This window comes from Mauremys reevesii, linkage group 11 (genome assembly GCF_016161935.1).
Source record: "Mauremys reevesii isolate NIE-2019 linkage group 11, ASM1616193v1, whole genome shotgun sequence".
NCBI lineage: Eukaryota > Metazoa > Chordata > Testudines > Geoemydidae > Mauremys > Mauremys reevesii.
The window spans coordinates 54,176,436-54,198,917 of record NC_052633.1 but is presented as its reverse complement, the minus strand read 5'-3'; the positions used below and the strand labels follow the sequence as shown (position 1 = coordinate 54,198,917).

At 38.9% G+C, this 22,482-nt stretch overlaps 1 long non-coding RNA gene across 3 annotated transcripts in view; it reads left to right on the top strand.

Moving 5' to 3' along the window:
• Nucleotides 1-22,482, top strand: part of LOC120374236 — a 136,247-nt gene that overhangs the window by 72,478 nt on the left and 41,287 nt on the right. For all 3 annotated transcript variants that reach the window (XR_005585955.1, XR_005585953.1, XR_005585954.1), the window contains exon 2: nt 14,079-14,147. This is a non-coding gene — a long non-coding RNA (uncharacterized LOC120374236). The remainder of the gene's footprint in view (nt 1-14,078; nt 14,148-22,482) is intronic.

Genomic DNA, 22,482 nt, shown 5'->3' with positions numbered 1-22,482 from the left:
GGAGAGAGAAAATAGCCTGATAGCCTCTAGTCAGCATTACTGAGTGCACAAGAGAGTCTCTTCCAGAAGTTTGGTGGTTTGACATGGAGTGTTGAGAGTGAAAATGAGACAAGGCAGGGTTGTGAATCATCAGAACTATGGCAGACAAAAAGGACCCCTGGGGGTGCTTTCTCTGTTTAATCGGATTTTTTTTCTTTGTTATTTCTGACAAGTAAATAAAATGTTCCAAATTTTGTATATTTAATAGACCATATAGTAAAAACTCAATGTCCTTTTCAGAAGAAGAATTCCTGGTTTCCATGCTATTCAAGAACAAACAAACAAACACTGAAACACACCTATATTGCCTCGAGCAGCATGGAAAACAGGCCTATTTTTCATTGCCGAATCCAACTCATAAGTTCTTTTGTTGCATGGCGAGTGAAAACTTACTGTAACTAGAGCTTTATTCAAATATGAATCCTTGATCCAATAGAGTGTAATAACTCATAATAACTCCCTCTGGAAAAAGGGGTAAACAGTGTGGTGGCAAAATTTGGAGATCTCTCAGAACTGGGTGACTGGGTGACAAAATGTCAGATGAAATTCAATGTTGATAAATGCAAAGTAATGCACATTGGAAAACATAATCCCAACTATACCTATAAAATGATGGGCTCTAAATTAGCTGTTACCGCTCAAGAAAGAGATCTTGGAGACATTGTGGACAGTTCGCTGAAAACATCCACTCAATGTTCAGCACAGTGAAAAAAGCAAACAGAATATTGGGAATCATTAAGAAAGGGATAGATAATAAGACAGAAAATATCTTATTGCCATATCATGTGCCCACATTTTGAATACTGCGTGCAGATGTGGTCACTCCATCTCAAAAGAGATATATTGGACTTGGAAAAGGTCCTGAAAAGGCCAACAAAAATGATTAGGGGTATGGACTGGCTGCTGCATGAGGAGAGATTAATAAGACTGGGACTTTTTAGCTTGGAAAAGAGATGACTAAGGAGGGGATATGATAGAGGTCTATAAAATCATGACTGGTGGGGAGAAAGTAAATAAGGAAGTGTTATTTACTCCTTCTCATAACACAAGAACTAGGGGCCACCAAATGAAATTAATAGGCAGCAGGTTTAAAACAAACAAAGTGAAGTATTTTTTCACACAACGCACAGTCAACCTGTGGAACTCCTTGCCAGAGGATGTTGTGAAGGCCAAGACTATAACAGGGTTCAAAAAAGAATTAGATACATTTATGGAGGATAGATCCATCAATGGCTATTAGCCAGGATAGGCAGGGATGGTGTCCCTAGCCTCGGTTTGCCAGAAGCTGGGAATGGGTGACAGGGGATGGATCACTTGATGATTACCTGTTCTGTTCATTCCCTCGGGGGCACCTGGCATTGACCACTGTTGGTAGACAGGATACTGGGCTAGATGGACCTTTGGTCTGACCCAGTATGGACGTTCTTATCTTCTTCTTATGTTCTTTTATTTCACATAAGACCTATTTAATTATTTCACCATTGGCCCAATGATTCCTATTGTGGCTTCTAGGCTATTAAGTCAGTGCAGGGTCATGTATAATCCACTTGTAAATCATTTATGACATTTTTGACCCCCAAACTATTATGCAGTCTGCAGCCTCTAAAATAAAATATATTGTGTTATTGTAATTAAAAATTAATCTACTGAAAACAATTAACTGACATGGTGGAAGAATGACTAGCAAGTTGCTATTTTTATAAATAAAGTCGGTTTTGAATTATCTGTAAACAAAATTCTCACATCTTTAAAAGCAACAGTTATTGATTTACAACCTTATAAATATGGCTATACAACCTTATACCTTAGAATGATAGATATATTTTTAATATATCTACATTTGTTCCTGAGCTTAGTCCAGGCATGGCAGTAGTCAGCAGAGAAGGCCTTTTTACGGTGGCATATAAACTGCAGAAAATAGGAATTTAGATTAGAAAGGCAAAGAAACCCTAGAACTATGTACTACCAAAACAATGCAGCTATAATTAAGGAATTACCCATTCCTGCCTCTAGTCTTTGAATTAAGCCTTCACTTATTTTAATTTGCTAGAATATAGAAAGCATATTACTGTATACAGTATCTTGTTTCCCTAGAACAGGAATAGTCCTACAAGGCATTCCCAGTAAAATAGTGTTACAATTCTACAGTACATTGAAGAAAAAAAGAAAAGTACCATTGAAAGTGTTATCCAATGGGCAGATGTTAACTTAAAGTGTACATTGTTTGGAAAAGGAGTTAATTAACAACTTATTAATTGGATAGAAAGTCTGAAACTGTTGTACTTCTAGCAAATACATAATTTTCTTCAAGTATTATTAAAGCATTTTTGTTGTACCTATTAAAGATTCTTGTCTCTAAGTTAATTTCATTATGCTAATAAGCTATCATCGTTACAGAACCTAAGCTTTGATCCATGTTAATTGTCGTGATCTTCAAAGACAAAGTCACCACTTACTTTAAATGAATTTTACATCTTTTTAAAGAATCACACGGAAATTAGGGGAAGTAATTAATTTTTTATTATGTGTCTCAATATTTTTAAGGGAGGAAGTCAATGGTATTGGCTAGAATTCATTTTAACATTTAACTAGGAAAAACAGCATGAGGCAAAAAAACGTTCAGATGCAAAAGATTAAAGAAAATTTGAAACTGGGACCTAATTTGTCTTGATAAACTTTGGTGTTTAATATGCTTCTTTTGTTCTCAGTGTGAAACTGCAGGGTTTTGATTTGTAAAAACTTTTTGAAGAATTAATTCTTTCTAATATTTATTCCTTTCTTTGCCTTTCCTTTACAGTAAGACAGAGAAGCTGACCTTCAAACCATAACACTTTTAACTATCTATGAACATACAAGGTTAAATCTATTAGTGGTCTGAGTTTAGCTATTATACACTTACAAAGAGTGTATTTTCCGCAGCAAATTTAGCTTTTAGTACATGGTAACAAGCTTATATCAACCTCAAGAGTTCTAAACAAATAACAGCATATGTTTTATTAAAAATGTTTCATCCCTCTTCCCCTTGAGTCTTGGCTATATTAACCCTTTGATATCACTCAAAACTCTGTTCTGTATCAACAGAAAATATTGCTTTTTGGAATTTAGGGGACATTGTAACAATCCATTGCAAACTCTGATCTGTACTGAAATTCTTCATAGTCTTCTTCAGATCTTTGTTGTCAAATACAACAGAACATCCTTTAAAAGAGGAAAAAAATATGCCATTCACCTGCTGCATTTACCTCCAAAATGCAGAACTCCAAAAGGCTGTTTTCACTGCAGGTTGGAGCTGGTTGCCTGTCCTATAATAGAAACACAAGTATCTTGTTTATATTAGTGTTGCAGGGGAAAAGAATGCCTTAAAAAAGAAGAAAAAGACAGCACTTAGAGGAATTTAAGGATATTAGTAGTAACTGAAATAAAAAGCCAGATTACCTTCTTCATTCTTCCTGTTTAGCAGCATGTAAGTACTGTAAACCCAAGTAAACATCAGGTTTAAACTGAACCTATACAAGTAGGATTTCTGCAACTCAGTAGACAGGTGGTGAGCTCATTGCAAGGATTTCTCAGTATTAATGCTGTACTCATTTAGACTAACACCAGGCTTGAGTGACCCTCATCTGGATTTAACCCATGACCTGTCAATCCAGAGACATACTTTGCAAACCACTGCACCATCATTTTTTTTAAAGGAATTGATTACTTTAATCATTAAGCAGCTTTAATAACTGTAGCCTATATATGTAGTATACAGTGCTCTGTGTTTTGTAATCTAGAGTTCTGTACATATAATCCAAAGGGTCTAAATGAGTTCATTTGAAGTTCTGAGTTCTTTGATTCTACATGTAGTGACTGGACATAGGACTGCACTGCTTATCTGTTTAGCTTCCTAAATATTTTTTAGTTCATTTTTTTAAAAATGCATAAGCATTATGTGATTTTTCCCACAGAGAAGTCTAGCAGCACTATATGCATACCGTTTGAAAACAAAATCTCACTTATGGCATTCTACCATCATCCAGGTGATCATATGGATTTGAGACAGTTATGAAAAGCCATTCCTTTCAAATGGAAACTGTGCACATATTCAAAGTTGGAATTTATACTGTGCAAGACTTTAACTGAAAGTTAGGCTCCTATATCTATATTTAGGCACCACAATAAAATAAAATAGAAATGGCCTGAGTCTCTCAATCACTCAGAAATTGGGTGAAAGAAAGTCTCCTGTTCTGTTAGGGCTGAAATTCACCACTATGCAGATGGCTTGCAAAGCTCTGTTCATCACAGTGGCCTTCAAAATAGGGTTTAAGTGAGACTTAAGTGGTCCTCTGGAGGCTTATGGTCCTCTGGACAGCAATGAATGCTGTCCTTCAGTGCCTAATTTTGGCATCCAAGTCTGAGAATTTTGGTCCTAAAGATTTTCAAAGGAACGCCAGGGAATTAGTCCCCACATGCTGGCCTAACAATTTAGTAACTGCCCTTTGTGAGATCTCCCTGAGCAACAAAATAATGGCACGGGAGACAAGAACTTCTTGTTTTACACAATAGCTGCTCCCCAATCAGAGGTTTCACTGGGACCAATTGTGGGAATGTTATCTGACAACTATTAAAGTGCTAGCGAATGCTGGGAAGCAACAGTTTCCAGAAAAAAATTAATTAAAGCCTGGTTTTACCAGATTTCTTCTTGCAAGAGCGTTACCAGAATAATAAAACAAAGTCATTTGTCAGGTTTTCCTTCAGTGATTTGATCATCACCAATTCGATGTATTATTATTATTTAAAATGATTGTCATTGTAACAATAGAAGAGGTCCTCAGAACTAGAGCTGGCCAGCAAACAAGAAGTCTGTTTCACAAAAAGTGTTGAGGTTTTGTTTTCATTACACAGTGCCTCAGGCAGAGTAGGGGCTTGAACCTGTGTCCCCTGTATCCTGAGTGAGTTGAAGGACCCGACCACAAAGCTATTGGCCATTCTAAAGTGAGGCTCTCTCTTTCTCTCCTTTTGACCAGGAATTCCATTATGGCCTGGAAAAACCTCCTCAATGAAATTTTCAACAAATAATATGTTGAAAATATTTTGGCATTTTCCAACAAAAACAAGATGGGTCAAAAATTCGTTACTCATCACTGTAGTACTTGGGAAATAAAGCTTCCAGAAATCTGACTAAATGATCACATGATATCTGAAATGTCCTCAAATCATCCATCCTCACCTGGCAATCTTTCCAAAGCCCCTTTTATTCTTTACTGTAAATGTGCTCATATAGAGACAAATGGAAAAGAAGGGGGAAAGGACATGGGACCAAAATTCCACTCCCACTCACTTAATTACAATCTCAGTAACTGTAGTCAAGTGATACAGATGTAAGAGACAGAAGGATATGTCATGTAGTGTGATTAAAAAAAAAAGAGACAAGCATATGAGAACCAGGAAGCTCGTCTGTCATAACTAAAGACATTGAGGGTAAAATTTGCCCCTAACACAAGGCTGCAGAGCATAAGTGGTGACTGGCCTCATGTCAGATCTCTACATGACATTGACTGTCACCCTGTAAGAACAGGCAATTTATAGGGGATACTGTTTTGTTAAGGTCTTAAAAGACGATGTGATAGGTGGAGAACTGTCTATGAATCTAGGATGAAACAAAAGTTAACCACGAGGTTGCTGTGAAAAATACCTTATTTTTCATATTTGTATGTAGGTGGCTCTCTCACCCTTCTGTAGTCTGAAAGTGCTAAACTACTCTGAGTAGGAGACTATAAAATGTTGGGGTTAACGGTCAGATGTTTTACTCTTCTAAAGACCTTTGCTTTATAACTAAATGCTTGCTTATCTTTCTAATTTAACATAGCCCCACATTCTTCTTTGTAGTAATTTTGGGCTATCTGATAACATATAATGGAAAACATGTTTATGTCTTCCACCAGTTCTTGTTGCATATTTCAAATGCTTAGAACAACAATTTTCAGAAGCTTTCATTAAGGTTAATTTAAAAACTACATTAAATACAAACAGATTTTCCCACAAACAAAATGCAATGTGTACTTAACAGACTTCTGTATGTTATATTTGATAAAGTACCTCATATAAATGCAAATTTTGACTTTCTGCCAGAACCAGGTGGTATGGAAAATATTTCTATTAAACAAATAATGCTGGGAGAGCAAACTTCACGTTACATACGCTACATTAAAAAAGAGGATGCTTTCCCTGAGGTTAGAGGTATAGATTTTCTTTCAGGTAACCCTTTACTTTTACAAAATGAAATACACGGCAGAAGACACAGTAATCCTCAGTGTGAAAAGACATTGAGATGCATGTATGTAAGGACAGTTCTGCTGTTTTAGTGACTCAAGCTGAAATACCCTCTAATGTTACACATGGTTATTACAGACACCATTCTGTTTTGCTGCATAACTGCCCACGCAAATTGCAGTCTAAGAGCTAAGCTGAGAGACTGATTCAAAAGGGGCAAGAGAATGAAGGCCAACCCCCATTTTTTGTACCATAGGGTTTGATATGAACACAGATTTTCATTTGCTTTGTGTTGGGTGTCATCTTATCTTGATGGATGTAGAATTATATGCACACAACTCCTATTAATTCTTATGGAAGTTGTGATCATACATCCTAGCTCATCAAAATGAGAATATATAGTGCACCTACCTTTATGATGATATGGGTATATCTGTATGATTATCCACATCTGTCTCTGTAAATGTATAATGCACACACATGAAATTTTGTGAGGTACAACAGAAGTGAAAAAATGTGCCAGTGTGTTCCAAGATGCACCACTTCACAGCAACAGAACAGCAGTAGGATCATTCAGCCTCCCTGTGCTGGTGAGTAAGGGTAGTATATCAGTAGAAGAGTCCAGCCTGCACACAGTTTCAGGAAACTGGGTGTGACCAAAATAAATGAAGGTGTATACAGGGGGAAGAGTCCATATGCTGCGACTCACAATGGGCATTTGGAAAAGGAAGGTGAAAATTCAAGCTGCCAGAGGCACCTCAGAAATGCATATTTTGGGAATAAATTACTTTACCACCTCTATTGCTAACATTATTGGTGGAATTTGGGATACCAGAAAGAGCCACTGCATACTGCTGTCCCTGTGTCTGGTGTGCATAGTTCAGTAGCTGGAAGCTAGATCTGCATTATTCCTCTGTCTTGATGGGAAGGCGATTCAGGTAGTCTGGTTTTGCTTCTCTGTGGATTCTTCCAGTTTGTGTTACACATTGTCAGTAACAACAAGTCCTACTGCTTCACCATAATTCTGGTGTTGTCTTGCTTACACAGAGCTGTGGCACGGTCTGTTTCCTGACGTGGCCACTAACAGGATTGCTACGCTGTGAGCCTGTTGGGACAGTTCCTTAACATCCACTCTCCCTCATGAATGATGGGTATGGGTTTTCCCTGACTAAACTTTGCCAAGCAACAATCAGCTTCTCTGTTTCCCAGGACAGTTTCTGCCTTCAGCTGGTCTGTTATTGCCTTTGATTCAGTCATAGAAATAACTACATTCCTTTCTATGCACGTGATGTACTCTGTGGAGCTCCACACAATCCTGGACATGCATCAGTTATATGACAGGCTTTTCAGGGTGAGAATCGTGGTATTCACCTCCTCTTTTTGGGGAGTAATTTTGTACACAGCTTTTGTCTGTGCATTTTTCTGCAAGCACTGGTGTGATTGGGCCACTAGATAGAGTGATCCCTTCAACCACCATCAAATTGCAGCCATGCCTGGGGCAGAACACAGCAGTTCTTTGACAGTGCCATCAATACTATGCATATGACAGAGATAGAGATAATGAAAATTAATTAATCAGGCCTTGATTAGAAAAAGGGGAGCGGGGAGAATCCTACGGCTGTTATTCTACTATAAAATATATGAAACTGGTAAGATTTTAATTTGCTGTTAATTCTCAAAGATATTCCAGCACAATGACTGAGACATTTATAATCCACAACACTGGGAAGCCAGTGACTAGGTTAGCCACCCAAATCCACTGTTTGCAGGTTACAATGGATGTTTGGAACTTAAGGCACAGATTCTGCAGAATTAACTGTGCTTATCTTTAGGCAGTGTGAGGCTGATCCAAAACCCAGTGAAGTCATTGTAAAAGTTCCTTTACTTCAATGGCCTTTAGGTCAGAACTTGTATGCAGTCTCATCTAGCACTGGGGCCTCAATGACCCTGAGGCACAATCCACCGACCCCAATCTTCCAAAGGGGCAATGCAGCTCTGTGCTCCCCACCCAAAAAACATAGCTATTGACTAAAATTGTCCCTTATGATAGGAACATGAACTACACAGTGTCAACATCTGGCCAGAATTACATCTTTTACAAGTATCTAAGTAGACTTGTATCATAACAGCCTTGACGTTGGTCAAAGGCATTTTCTATGGGGCATTGGAAGTACAATGAACTTTATAAAGATGATGGGGTTTAGGTTGAAATCAATAGTTGCAATATTAGCTGGGTAAGTGACGTTTTCTTAATTCTTTTTATTCTCCAAAAATGCAGTTTTCATGTGTATACAAATCCAAGGGCTGCCCAAATGCTAACATCCCATGAAACATTCTGTATAAGCTGTGTTGAACTGGGCTAGATTTTAGTATTCCTGGAAGTAAACAGCGTAAAGAATTTCAGTTTTGGAGGTAAGAGCTGCCTAGTTGGATAATTAAATATCAATAAGTTCAAATTTAATACAATTATATTAAAAACTGTTTTCAATTTTAGAAAGAATAACACTGCTCTCCTGGGCAAATTTCAAATATGGGCCAAGTATGGAATTTTATGGATAGAGATTACATAATACAGGGACACAGGGTGTTTTGCATTATGTTGAAGAAACAAAGCATTGGATTTCATAGAAGAAAAAGTAGAACTGCCACATTGTTAGGATTTGCAATGGTTTGGTTGAGTTGGAAACCCTCAGTTCCAACTCACAAAATTACATTTCTTTTTTGCACCTCGGTGCTCAGAACACTCAAATTAGCACTTTTAGGCAAGCAAAAGCAATTCTTTCTTTCCTCCTTACCAAACTTTAAACCTACAAATTGCTTCTTACTCAACTTTAACTACAGTCCTCTGGGGAGGTGCAGAGAAAAGAAAAATGCAGAAGCATCCAAGACAGGTGTTCCCAGCTCAGTCATAGAGTTTATCTGTAATTACTTTGGGAAAACCTTCTAAAATACAGTTCTCATAAATGAATCCTACTCGGAGCATCTGTTAAAGCTGCAGCATCCCTTTAAAGACCATTCAGTGTAATCATTTTCCTGTACATAGACAGGTTCTCCAAAGGAAAGTACTCAATGTTTCTATTAATGATCAACACATGTTTGGTCTTCTGATTTTGGGGGTTTGGGTATAAATTAGGAGAATCAGGGGTATGATATTTTAAAAGTGTGAATGGAAACAGATAGAACAGAATATCCAGTATCTTCTTCTCAAAGGAAAATAAATATGCTTTGGATTGCATCACAGATTTCACAATTGAATTTTTAGAGGTCATTACAGTGAGCCAGTTTCCTGAACAAGAGGTGGAGGATGTTGAAAAATGCCTCTATTCTCTCTAGTGCACATGAGAATGTGAAAGTCACAATGTAGCTTTGACTGGAATGAGAGTGCAAAGGACAGGGCTAGTGCTGTCCACGGTGGGAAAATCCCCACCACGCCCAGTCAAAGGACAGAAAGTTCTGAGGGAGTATAGGGTAAGTCTTACTAAGGGCTAGATTGAGAGCTGAGTATGGAAGGTTGTAGCTCTGTGCTCCCCTCTGATCCTCCCTTCCCTTTTGAAGAGGCTAGTGCTCAGTGGAGCGCAGGGGCTGCTTTTGTGTCCAGACCCTGTTCAGGGACTTTATGGGACTACTTCCTTGTGACCCACAGGAGCTGGACACAGTTTCAGATCCTAAAGAAATAACAATCTCTGCTCCTCCAGTGCCTCCATTTTCTGCTGAAGCACTAGAGGTGTTCCCCCTCACCCCACCCCACCCCACCCCACCAGTCAAGAGAGTCACTAGGTCAAAGCTCAGCCCTATAAATCATATTAGCTACATTCATTGCAGCAAGAACACAGGACATGCAATACTTTTATTAGGACCACTGCAAGGAGTGGAACTAATCGCAAATGCAGGAAAAGAAGTGGTTCATCTTTACGTTGATTACAAGATACAGTATGCCATCTGGACAGCCAGGCATTGGGTGATGGCAGCTGGGTTTCGTTATGCTGCAGTTATGTTAGTGGCCTAGGTATTTTGGTGGGGAGGAGAGGTGAATTGGGGTGCAGGATGTGAGCTTGCTATACTAAAATGAATGGCATTAAGCTGTCAGACTTAAAGCAGCTTCTTCACAAGAGCTTAGAACTATATTGCATTGGGCACTTCAGTACAACTCTTGCAGTTTGAAACATATATGTATTTTAACAGTGTACAATTTCCACACAACCCCTTCTACCTCTAAACAAAATATAGTACCTGAAGGGGCCCAATTAAAAAATATTATCAGCCTGCACAGCTTCTTCTAAACAATGAAGCTCACACATTTATATCAACTCCCAGTCATAGCCTCAGTACCTTGGCTTCAAATACTGCACAGTAGGCCACAGTAGTAACCAGATTCTGATGTGTAAAATATATCTGTGGTGTCAGCATCTGGCTTAACATAGAGTTTCAGTGGTACCTGGTGTAGTTGATATGGAGTAATACCTAAGATTTATACAGTATGTGATTAGATTTCATGGAGTTGCTTAAATTCCTGTGGTTGCCTTTTCCCTTTAAATAGCTTTCATTCTGAATCAGTTATGGACTTTTGCATATTTACAACCATTTTCTTACATTTCTTTTGCTTATTGTTTCAGGCATTTGGGGGGAAGGGATAGCTCAGTGGTTTGAGTATGGGCTGCTAAACCCAGAGTTATGAGTTCAATCCTTGAGGGTCCACTTAGGGATCTGGGGCAAAAATTAGTACTTGGTTCTGCTAGTGAAGGCAGGGGGCTGGACTCAATGACCTTTCAGAGTCCCTTCCAGCTCTATGAGATAGGTATATATTAATTTCAAACTATGGCATATGAATTGCAACCCCAGTACTATTCAGATTTCCAATCCATGCAGTGTTTTCATGCATTTTATTTGCAATGACCAGGCCTCTGTATAGCAAATTATTTCTTGTTTTCAGCTTTCCCAGGATTAAACAGTATCAGAGTTCTGAAAGTTACTTTTTCAGGATAATCCTCTGCAATCTGTGGTTGGTGTCTACCAATTATCACAAATTTTCTGTGTTATACACAGCTTTGTGGCTCTAATTAATACACTGAAAAACCTTCAGCATGTGATGCAATGAAAAACAAACCATGACTTTTAATGAAATAATTTCCTTTATGCAACTAGATGGCAAATTCTAAAGTTGGAAACATTTGGACAATTTGAACAATTATTAGTGTATTTATTATTAAAGTGGTATTTTGCCACTTTGGTGTTGTATTCATATTTCTTCTATTAAAACCTTATTTTCAGGGGATTGTGCCCTACTCTGGGATGAAACATGGCACCCAAGATCTGAGCATGAAAGAGATTTTAGTTTTATCAATTTAGTTGGCTAAAACTTGAAAAATAAGAGTCAGGATTGGATACTTTAACTTATACTGAGTTGGAACTTATCCTGTGCATAGTCCTATTGAGATACCCTAACTATCAATAAGTAGTGTCTATGGAATAGACTATGATTTTGTGACTTCAGTGTGAGTATCAATGTATGGCTCAGATGATAGTGTTCTTGTGTACGGAGATGACCGATGTAGTGCAGGAGATGTACAACGCAAAGCGGAGACGGGTGGATCATGTAGTCCGCAAGCAAGACAATAGGTGGACAACCCGCATCAGTGACTGGATCCCCAGAGACCACAAGTGACCACTGGGCAGACCGAAAATGTGCTGGGATGATCCCAGGACAAAATTCTTTGACCAGAAATGGAAAGAATGTGCTCACAACAAAATGGACTGTGTGGCGTTGACTTGTGTTCGTGGAGGGACGGATGAGGACGAGTTGGCCAAAGGTGACAATAATAATGATATTGCTAAATGCTAAAGATGGCTGGAAAATTGAAATTCCTTCCCACAAAAAAAATTTACCCCTTAAAAAAATTGATCCAAAAGTGGGATGAAATATCAGAAAATATGAAATTTTTGATTGGAAGTTATTTCCAGAAAAATTCTGCTTCAGGGAGAATCAAAATGGAATTTTGCCTGTGGATTCACAGCTGGATCTCCCCCATCCCAGATAAGTGCCCTAAAAACTGGGCTAAAGTTTATAAAGGGGGATGGAATGACACACACACACACAGTTTGGTGACAAGTTGCAAACAGAACCAAACCAAATATTTGTTCTGATTTTTTGGTTTGCAGGCCAAATAAAAAAAATCAGTTATTTACCGACCTCTACTCAGAACTGACATATGCTCATCAGAGGAGGTCCCCCAATGCCAGTGAGGCACAAATGTCCATGGAAGCCCTCTGTGGCTGTCCCACTGGCTTCTACCTAGAGCTGGCTGAAACATTTTTGATGGAACAGATTCACAGGAATGTACCTATTTCAACAGTAGTGGATTTCTTCCATAGTTTTCTGAAGTAGTGACAAATCTTTGTTTCCCATTTGGCATATCCGCTCAGTAAATCAGCAAATAAAGAAAGATTTGCACTATGGACAATTGGTCTTCAAAGCTGCTACAGACTGTTGGGACAAAAGGAATTGCCATATCAGAAGAAAATAGTCAGTCTAGTTTGCTTTCCTCTCTATACTAGAGTTTTCAGAAAAAGGAAATTAGAAACTAATAATAATTAATACATCTGATCAAATGTGTGATACAATACTATCAATGTTGGGGACAGGGAGACATGGGGGAAGATTTCTTCATGACCTAAGATGATAATCAGTTAATGGACGAAAGTGAAACATGAGATGCAGGATTGAGCATTCTTGTAATTTTCCTTACTTACTGTAACAGGAACTGCTATTCTGCTTCATGGGTCTCAGACCTCTCTCTGACTAAATTTGCTGCTATCCTGCAGCAGTGGGTTCCACAAGTTTATTATATGCTGCATAATGAAGGAGCAATATGGTTGACGGGGAAAATAATATTCACACCCAAATAAACATTGTTAAATAGAACATATTACTTAACTACATACATGATGCATAATGTACTAGTCTAATTAATAAATTCACTGTTTAAAAGAAGCCAAAATTCATTGGCCAAACTCTGCCTCTAAATGCATGCATAACGTCCATGGAAGTAAGTGCATCTGAGAGCAGAATTTAGTCCGTTGTGTTTAATTCATTCTAATCATTATTATTAATTCATTATTACTATTTCCATTCATTTATTCAATTAGTTCTGCATTAGTCAAATTCCACTCTATGTAATTCATTTTGATCATTCAAAATTACAATTTCAGTATATTTTATACCGCTCAGTATTTGAAGATAGTCAAAGGGAAATTGCACTGTGAAAGAAGAGTTATTATAGAGTTATATATTGTCTGCATATATTACATGCCCCTATCAGTGATTAATACAAAAGATTATCTGCGGAAATTCTGTTCTCAGGGCAGTAACTGGAAGCCATTGGTTTGCACCTGAAGGCATCATTTGAATACTACCAGGTAATGTGGCCAAATAAGACTTTCCACAGCCGCACAATTGATCAGAATTGGGAATTCATTTATTCAAAGGGGTACAATGCTAGTGCAGTGCTGACTGCATTAGATGATACAGAGTCTCAGTTTGTACTATGACTAGAGCTGAGTAGAGGAGGCTGAGTTTAGAGTTTGGTTTGGCAAAATGTTGTTATGTCAAAAGCAGTTCAAATCTGCATCCCATTTTATCCAAACCAGCACATTTCAGGAGAGTGATTTCAAACAAGGGGTTTGAAGTCTTTGGCCCACCACCAATACAAATGCTGCAGAATAGTTGGTATTCTTGCATAGGACAAATATGCAAGACAGCCATAGTCATAGCCTTAATATTATTCCAGGTTGTTCAGCGTGGGACCTGATCCTGAAAGTTGCCGAGCACCTACCTCTGACAGTGGGAGATCAACGTGGTAAGTTGAGCATTTTGCAGAGTCAGACCCACAGTGATGAGACTTACGCTCACATGCCAAGAAGGAGAGACCCCATAATGTGTGTGAATTGACGATATTTGAATAGTTTTATTGAATTAGGTGTATAGTCTTCTAATTCAGCAGGCCCGTCCCAAAATTGTATATAGCTATAGAAAATCATTACAACCAAATCCCACATATTTTCCATATGCAGAGCTTTCATGAACTTCAACGAGAGTTATGTCTAGAAAAGGGCTGTAGATTAGAGCCCAAGAATGCTAAATGACATGTTTACAGCAAAATAAAGTGCTGTGAAGTATATAGACCTTAACGTGTCCCTGATTTCTTCTGGAACAATATGAAAAATAATACATTTAGAAAACACTTTGGCTGCATGTTGCCTCCCTTTCAGAACTTTCCCCCCTTAAACTACATCTGCGCCCACTGCTTTCTTTCAACTTGAGGAAACAGGGACAATAACATCACCATACTCGTCTAATTAATGGGTAGCCTCATCTGAGTAAGAGTTATAGACTAGGGCCCATACTTTACAAATACAAGTGGCAATTTCAGGTCAGCATATTTAATAAGGATTTCTGTTTGGTTATTTTGTTTATCATTATATTAAACCTAATGTTAGCTGAAACCAACACTAACAATAACACTGAAAGTTAAAGTCCATTCAGAGTCATGTAAGAGTCATAGGATTATTACATCTTCTGAAGATATTCATCCATCCTGTCTCCCTCTCCATTATGTTGCTTTCAGTACATCCCGTTAACTATTACCACCTTAACATTTTATTTCCGGTTTGGTCTATGTAATAATATCTATAGATATTGACAATTTCTAAATGTCAGGGGGAAAATACTGATAATTAAACTATTGACTTAGAGGAATCTCAGTTGCTTTTGCAGAGCACAGGGCTGTTTTACAGTTAGCTTGCTTATGCTGACTTCATAAAGCTTTTATAGAATTAAAACAACATGCTTGGTACCAAGATGCCTTCACTTCCTGTGCCTTAATGTTAAATCCTATAGTACTGTGGATCTTATAAATGACTGAGTTATTTTTAAACCACTGGATGTCTTCCAGTCACTCTATTTCACACTGGATTAATTATGTAAGAATACTGACTTGTTCATCACTAATGTTACAACTTTTAAAAACAACATGCTGTTTAAATTCAGGTTTGGCAACTGTTGCCTAAATCCCCTCAAATTTATGGCACCACACCCATAGCATAATAAAATCTTTAGTGGTCCTTTGTCTTTTAGCCTGCCTTCTATTTTTTCTCAAGGGTGTTTTATGCTGGAAGATGCATACAAAAGTTGTCCAGATGTTATTTGTATCAGAGCAGGGATTTCAGTCCAGCTATCTGTGGTTGCAAATGTTTATTTTAATGGGTTATTGTGCAATCCTTGCTGTGTGGACCTTAGTGGCCTTATATGTATGTTCTCAGCAATGCCAGCACATTGTTTTGAGATATATTATTTTAGTCCAATAGAACTGTTACTGGTCACTTGGGGAGCAAAAAATGTAACACCTGTAGTAACACAGAAAATATTTTTGCTAGTGTCCGCATGTTGACTTTGTACAAAATGCTTGATTACAAAACGGCAGCCAATCAGCTCTAGGTAAGAGTAAGGAAGGTGTGGCCAAAGCCCTAGCAACAGTCACAGTCCTCTGAGACAAAGTTACACTGTTGCAGTAAACATACCAAGGGTGATGAAAAAAAGTCCAGCTGCTGCACAATGTATTTTGATGGGCTAAAACAAAGAGCTTAACTCGGTCACCACAGTATGTGCTGGAAGTTTATTTTACCATTGCTATTGTAACAAACAGAGGGGTGGCTTTATTGTACATATTTGGAATTCTAATAAAATCTTAACTGATGTTTCCTTGATACTGAAGTAAATTGTTTACCCTGTATCTAAAAACACATAACATGTACACCAATTAGGAATGCGAATTTCAGCTCATTAAAATACATTTTAAATGTGTTTCATTTGGTGCAGTAAGGACATTGAACAATTATAGGAAGAACAAAAATCAGCGGAGTTTGGAGTCACTATCCTATCCTGTTAATTGCACCAATAAAAAAGTACATATTTAGGTTAGATTTGAAGGGTCTGTTCTACCTTCTCAGGCCCCAACTCAGCAAAACAATTATGCATGGTGGTCAGCAATGCACTGACTTCAACAGTGTTGTGCTGAATTGGGGCCTTCATTAAGTATATTCTTCTCTGGAAATTAGATAAAGTCCTATAAAGCTGGATCCCCATTAGTGTAAATTAGCATAGTTCCATTTAAATCAATGGAACTACACTGATTTAACTGTGCTCAGAAGCTAGGCATTCCCTCTGTTTTTGGGCACTTTCTATGGAATTTAATAGAAAATTAGATCATTGGTATATAATACTAGAGGGTAGTTAATAGAAGTTAATATACTTTCTGTTGGTATTTTAGAATAATTTCATAGATACATGCACATAATACACATTGCCAACCTCAAGTGTTCAAAAATCATGAGTCAAGCCTATCAAAAACCAAGCAAACAAAGACAACAACACCACAACATGAGATTGTCTTAAACATCATAAGATTTATTTTAAAATACATGTTGACTTCTTATTTTCCTTTCTGTTTTCAAGGTTTAGAGTCATCGTTTTATACTTTTCTCCCCAACAGTGAGGTCTAGAAACTTGCTTTTTTCTTTAAGTGAAAGGTGAGATTCTCAAGTTATCATAAGATTCCAGGGGCTGGAGCTTCAAGTAAACAACAACAACAACCAGGAGACTCACAATAAAATCGCAACACTGTCACAACACTGTCACAACACTATTACATTTCTACAGACCCCAACTGGCTTTGCCATTGTTCAGTTCCAGAGGGCTTTTCCTTAAGGAAATCAACCTAGATAAAAATCTTATCTTCAAATTGAAGGTATCCTGTCAGTCATAAGTGACATCAATCCTGCACTGGAGATAGTTTAATTGGAAAATAGTGAAAGCAGTTAACAGATGGCCTTTTATAAATCTGGAGCAGGGATGGGCATTAAATATTTGTGTTCATGAGATCATGAGGGTTGAGGGATATATACGGTACCCTTTATACTGAAATTCCATAGGTCATACTTGCAATGTAGCTGTGCCTCCTACCCATGATCAAAGAAATCTCAATGGTGAGCTCAATAAATGTTTTAGATAAATATGGGTAAGTACAGAAATCCAGATAATTAGCACTATTAAAGGTAAAGTGAAAGGCTTTAATAATAAATACACTGTTTAAGAGTCCAAATCAATAGCTTAGCATAAGTGTAGCCCTAACTATTATGGCACAGGTACTCAGTCCGGCTGCATTGTCTTTGTACCAGCAGACTGGTACAAAGGAGTTTTAAAACCAATTCAGCTGGGAATTCACACCTACAGGGGAAATCCTGGGTGGTTTGTAGCAACTTTATTCCTCATTCCTCTTGGCCCAGAGTGTAGAAAGCATGGCTCTAAAATGGGGCCTGGCTGGAGCCCCACTGCACTCCAACAATCCCTGTCTGACAGAATAGCCCCTTGGGACAATGCAATTTAATTAGATGCAATTTAGAGCATCCCTAAGACCCACCCCCCACCTTACTTCAGAATCAGGGAGCCACAAAGATATAAAACTACCTTTGTCCTGTGCTGTCATATCCTGAAGTCTGATTGATCAGACTGGAGGATCCAGGTAAAATGCACTTTTAAAAAATAAAGCATATGAAACTCATTTTACCCTTTACATAGCTGCCAGGATCTGTGTTTATAATTTGTTGTCACTCATTCAGGGAGTAGCTGATAATATAGTGTCCACCTGAAACATCTCTCTCTCTGCAACAATGGTTGGGAAAAAATGAACCTTGAATGCTGGTCTTGGCAGACAACTAAAAGAGACATTGTTTTTCACTTATTTTCTTTAAAACGTAAATGTATTTGCAAATTTTAAAGCTGCTGCTGCCTTTCAGTCATAAGCTGCTTTGCTTTACAAAACCTTTGCAGTTTGGTTTTTATATTATGAAGTTTCACATGTATCCAACCTTCTCCACGTTTCAGGGACAATGTGTCTAGTTGCCTCTGTGACATATGGTAATGCTTAATGTGTGCTACATGGTGTGCAGCCATACCACTGCAGTCTGTATTTTCCTCAGCCCTCACAAGCTAAGCAGAATCAGACCTAGTCAGTAGATAATGAGAGATTGCCACAAACAGAAGTATTGTCACTCCTTCTGAGCAATACTGAAATAGTGCTCCAATGTGGTACTAGATTGACACTGTGCTGTTGAAGGTACAATCTGTGGATGAGACAGATTATAAAACTTAGTCCCTGAGCACAAATATCCTATAAAAGATCTCATAGCACTTATACACAGGAGAACTGATAACCCCATTTAAAAAGTCAGCCAAAAGTGGTGGTGTGGAACTGTGCCACTCTGAGAAGAACACCAGGAAGCACCCTGTCTCCCCAGTAAACAGGAGGAGTTTTCCTGCTAGCAGCTGGTCCTGAAGATAATCCCTGACTTTAGCAAAGCTTTTGAAATGGGATGGATTGCACCCTCAGCAAGTTCATGGATGACACTAACCTTGGGGGAGAGGTAGATATGCTGGAGGATAGGGATAGGGTCCAGAGTGACCTAGACAAATTGGAGGATTGGGCCAAAAGTCATCTGATAAGCTTCATCAAGGACAAGTGAAGTGTCCTGCACTTAGGATGGAAGAATCCCATGCACTGCTACAGGCTGGGGACTGACTGGCTAAGCGGTGGTTCTGCAGAAAAGGACATGGGGATTACAGTGGACGAGAAGCTGGATGAGAGTCAACAGTGTGCCCTTGTTGCCAAGAAGGCTAATGGCATATTGGGCTGCATTAGTAGGAGCATTGCCAGCAGATTGAGGGAAGTGATTATTTCCCTCTATTTGGCACTAGAGTATTGCATCCAGTTATGGGCCCACCACTACAGAAAGGATGTGGACAAATTGGAGAGAGTCCAGCGGAGGGCAACAAAAATGATTAGGGGGCTGGGGCACATGACTTAGGAGGCGAGGCTGTGGGAACTGGGCTTATTTAGTTTGAAGAAGAGAAGAGTGAGGCGGGATTTGATGGCAGCCATCCACTACCTGAAGTGGGGGTTCCAAAGAGGATGGAGCTCGACTGTTCTCAGTGGTGGCAGATGAGAGAACAAGGAGCAATGGTCTCAAGTTGCAGTAGGGGAGGTCTAGGTTGGATATTAGGAAAAACTATTTCACTAGAAGAGTGGTGAAGCACTGGAATGAGTTACCTAGGGAGGTGGTGGAATCTCCATCCTTGGAGGTTTTTACGGCCCAGCTTGACAAAGCCCTGGCTAGGATGATTTAGATGGGTTTGTTCCTGCTTTGAGCAGCAGGTTGGACTAGATGACTTCCTGATGTCTCGTCCAACCCTAATATTCTATGATTAATCTGTTCTGTGACTTTGGGAGACTCACTTACCTGCACTTTTTCTCAGGGTCAACCCTGTATGACAGTGGTGGGCAACCTGTGGCCCATCAGGGCAATCTGATTGCAAGCTGAGAGTCATTTTGCGGATGTTGACCAGCAATAGGCATGGCCCCCCCCACAGCTCCCAGTGGCCACGGTTCGCCATCCCCGGACAATGGGAGCTGGCTCGTCACTTCCCGCAGCTCCTGTTGGCTGGGAACGGCGAACCGCTGCCACTGGGAGTTGCGGGGGGGCTGTGCCTGAAGATGGTCAATGTCAGCAAAATGTCTCATGGCCCACAATGAGATTACCCTGATGGGCTGCAGGTTGCCCACCACTGCTGTAACAGGAGTCATAACAATACTTGGCTGCATTACGGCATTGCTGAAAGGCTTAATTAAATTAAATGTTTTGAGAACCTGGTATGAAAGATGTTATCCAAGTAAAAATCTGATTATGATAGTTCTTACTTATGAAGCCAAGACGTGAAATCCTTACACAGTTTTTACTCAGTCCTTACTTAGACATCTATTCCTCTGCATTTAAATATGCCATTGTCTCCCCAGTCCTGGGACAGCACCTCTTTGAACTGGAAGCATCAGGCCTTCTGATTACCACCACATCTTACTCCTTTTGCCATCTTACTTTTTGAGCATACTAGTGACTCCTACTATCCTCTCCACCAACTTGGTCCTGGATTCCTTACAGTTCTTTCTACTCCACCAAAGCTATCATCACCAAAGTCACCGGTGGCAAAGTCTAAATGCTTTATGTACATGTTTCAAGTGGGCTGGAGTTTCTCATGGGGAAAGGAGCATGCAAGACCACTCTGCGCTGCTTCTTTCATATGTGGTTCTGCTTTTCTAGCACAGTACACTCATCATCTCAGAGCTTTAGGGCCACAGAGATCCTAGGAGCTAGTGAGAGTCTTTCAATAAAAAGGAAGGATGGCCTTGTGGTTAAAGGCCTGGAGTAGGACTCAGGCAATCTGGGTTCAATACCTAGTTTGCTACAGATTTCCTGTGTGATCTCAGACTATGGTATAAAGTCTCTTTATACCATAGTTCCCCGGCTGTAAGATAATACTTCCTGTTTCTCACTTGTTCTCTGTCTACTCTATGTAAACAGTAAATGCTTTAGAACAGGGACTGTCACTTAGTCCGTGTGTACACAGTACCTCCCATAATGGGGCCCCAGTCTCAGCTGGGGCTTCTCAGGGTTACTGTCATGCTAATCCTTCATTGTCATCATCATCATCATAATTTTAGCCCCACATGAATTTAGGGATGGTAATTTCAGACTTCCTGGAAGTTTATCTTGGGACCAGTCCGTGCAAAGAATAATTGTGCAAAACTATGCTAAATAATGTGGATTTATTTTCTCATATAGAATACTTACTATCTCTGGAAGGAAAATGTGCATTAGAGTTAAGACCATCAGACTCATTTCAGCTTTGTTATATTTAAACTAATTAGTTTCAGATTCCAGATAATCTTAAACAAAACACTTCACGGTGATTTTATTCCTCTTCTATCTGCACAGATTACACAAACCCAAAGTTAGTTTAATCTGTCAGGCTTTAAAAAAAATCATGCTGAAGCAAGTGAAAAAAAAATCTGGTGGAAAGGTTTGCATTGCTATGAGTTTGCTCATCCTTAGTTTATCTTCTGCAAATGAGCATGTATAAAACAGTCCACCTACTGTTCTAGTAGCTACAATATAATGCAGTTCCACTGAATGATCCTGTTAACCTAACCTTCAATTTGCTGGGATTTGAACTCTGAATTACAGCTTAGTAACATAGTTTAACAGCTGGTACAAGGGCTTCTTTTGAATTTTTAATCACATGAATTAAAGATTGCTGGAGATGCTTTTCAGACCTCCACTAGCAGTGATCCAATGTACAGAAAGACAAGTATAGGTAGCCCCAAGAGAATTAAGACCACAAAGGTACTGTGGCTCATAAAGCTATGCTGCACTTTTTGCTTGCCAAATTAGGAATATGAGTGCAAATTATTCATAAGAAAATAAATTTATATTATGGCTTCAATAGGACCATAAGACATTTAGTTGTTACACATAAAAATACAATCAAAGTGGGATTTCAAACAAAATGCATATTGTACAGGACAGCTTTAATAATGAAGCCAGGTTCAGCAAAATGTTTCCTTTGTTCTGCATATATATGAGAGAGGGAGAGAAATATATAAATACAGTATACTTGATTGCAGTTGATATCTGGAATGCTGTGAGGGGAAAATACTTGACTGTCTGTGGATGTTTCAGTATGGATATCATTTGCCATTGTACAATTGACAGTATGCATGTGTTTACATTCTGTTGTTTTGGTTCTATCATTCGTTAGTCCAAGACAATCTTTTCTATTGAGGATATGTCTCAGGAAAGAACTGTAGTACAACTGGAAGCTTCGCTGTCGGATGAGTGCTGTGAGAACTTTGGAAAACATCTTCCACAATCCAAATTTGCTAGCCCTGCAAGCCTAAAGATCACCATAGTAAAGTTGAGAGAGTTGTTTAAACAAAGTAAGACGGGGGAAAAAATGAGGGCAGCAGGAACAAGAAAGCATGTTGCTTCTTAATTATGCTTGTTCTGTCTCTAATGGATTGGCCTCCCAACACACTCTAAGTAAAGCAACTGGCATGTGGCATCTTCTACAGATAGACGAGCAGTGGCAAGTGTACAGCTGTTCGTGCCGACACACAGGTGTTTCATTTTTGGTTTTGTTAGACAGATTCTTAAGGGTGTACAGGGGAATCATCCACAGTTGTTGCACACAAAGTGAGTTGTCCAAATACACTGGAGCTAATTATGATGTAAATCCCACTCCATATT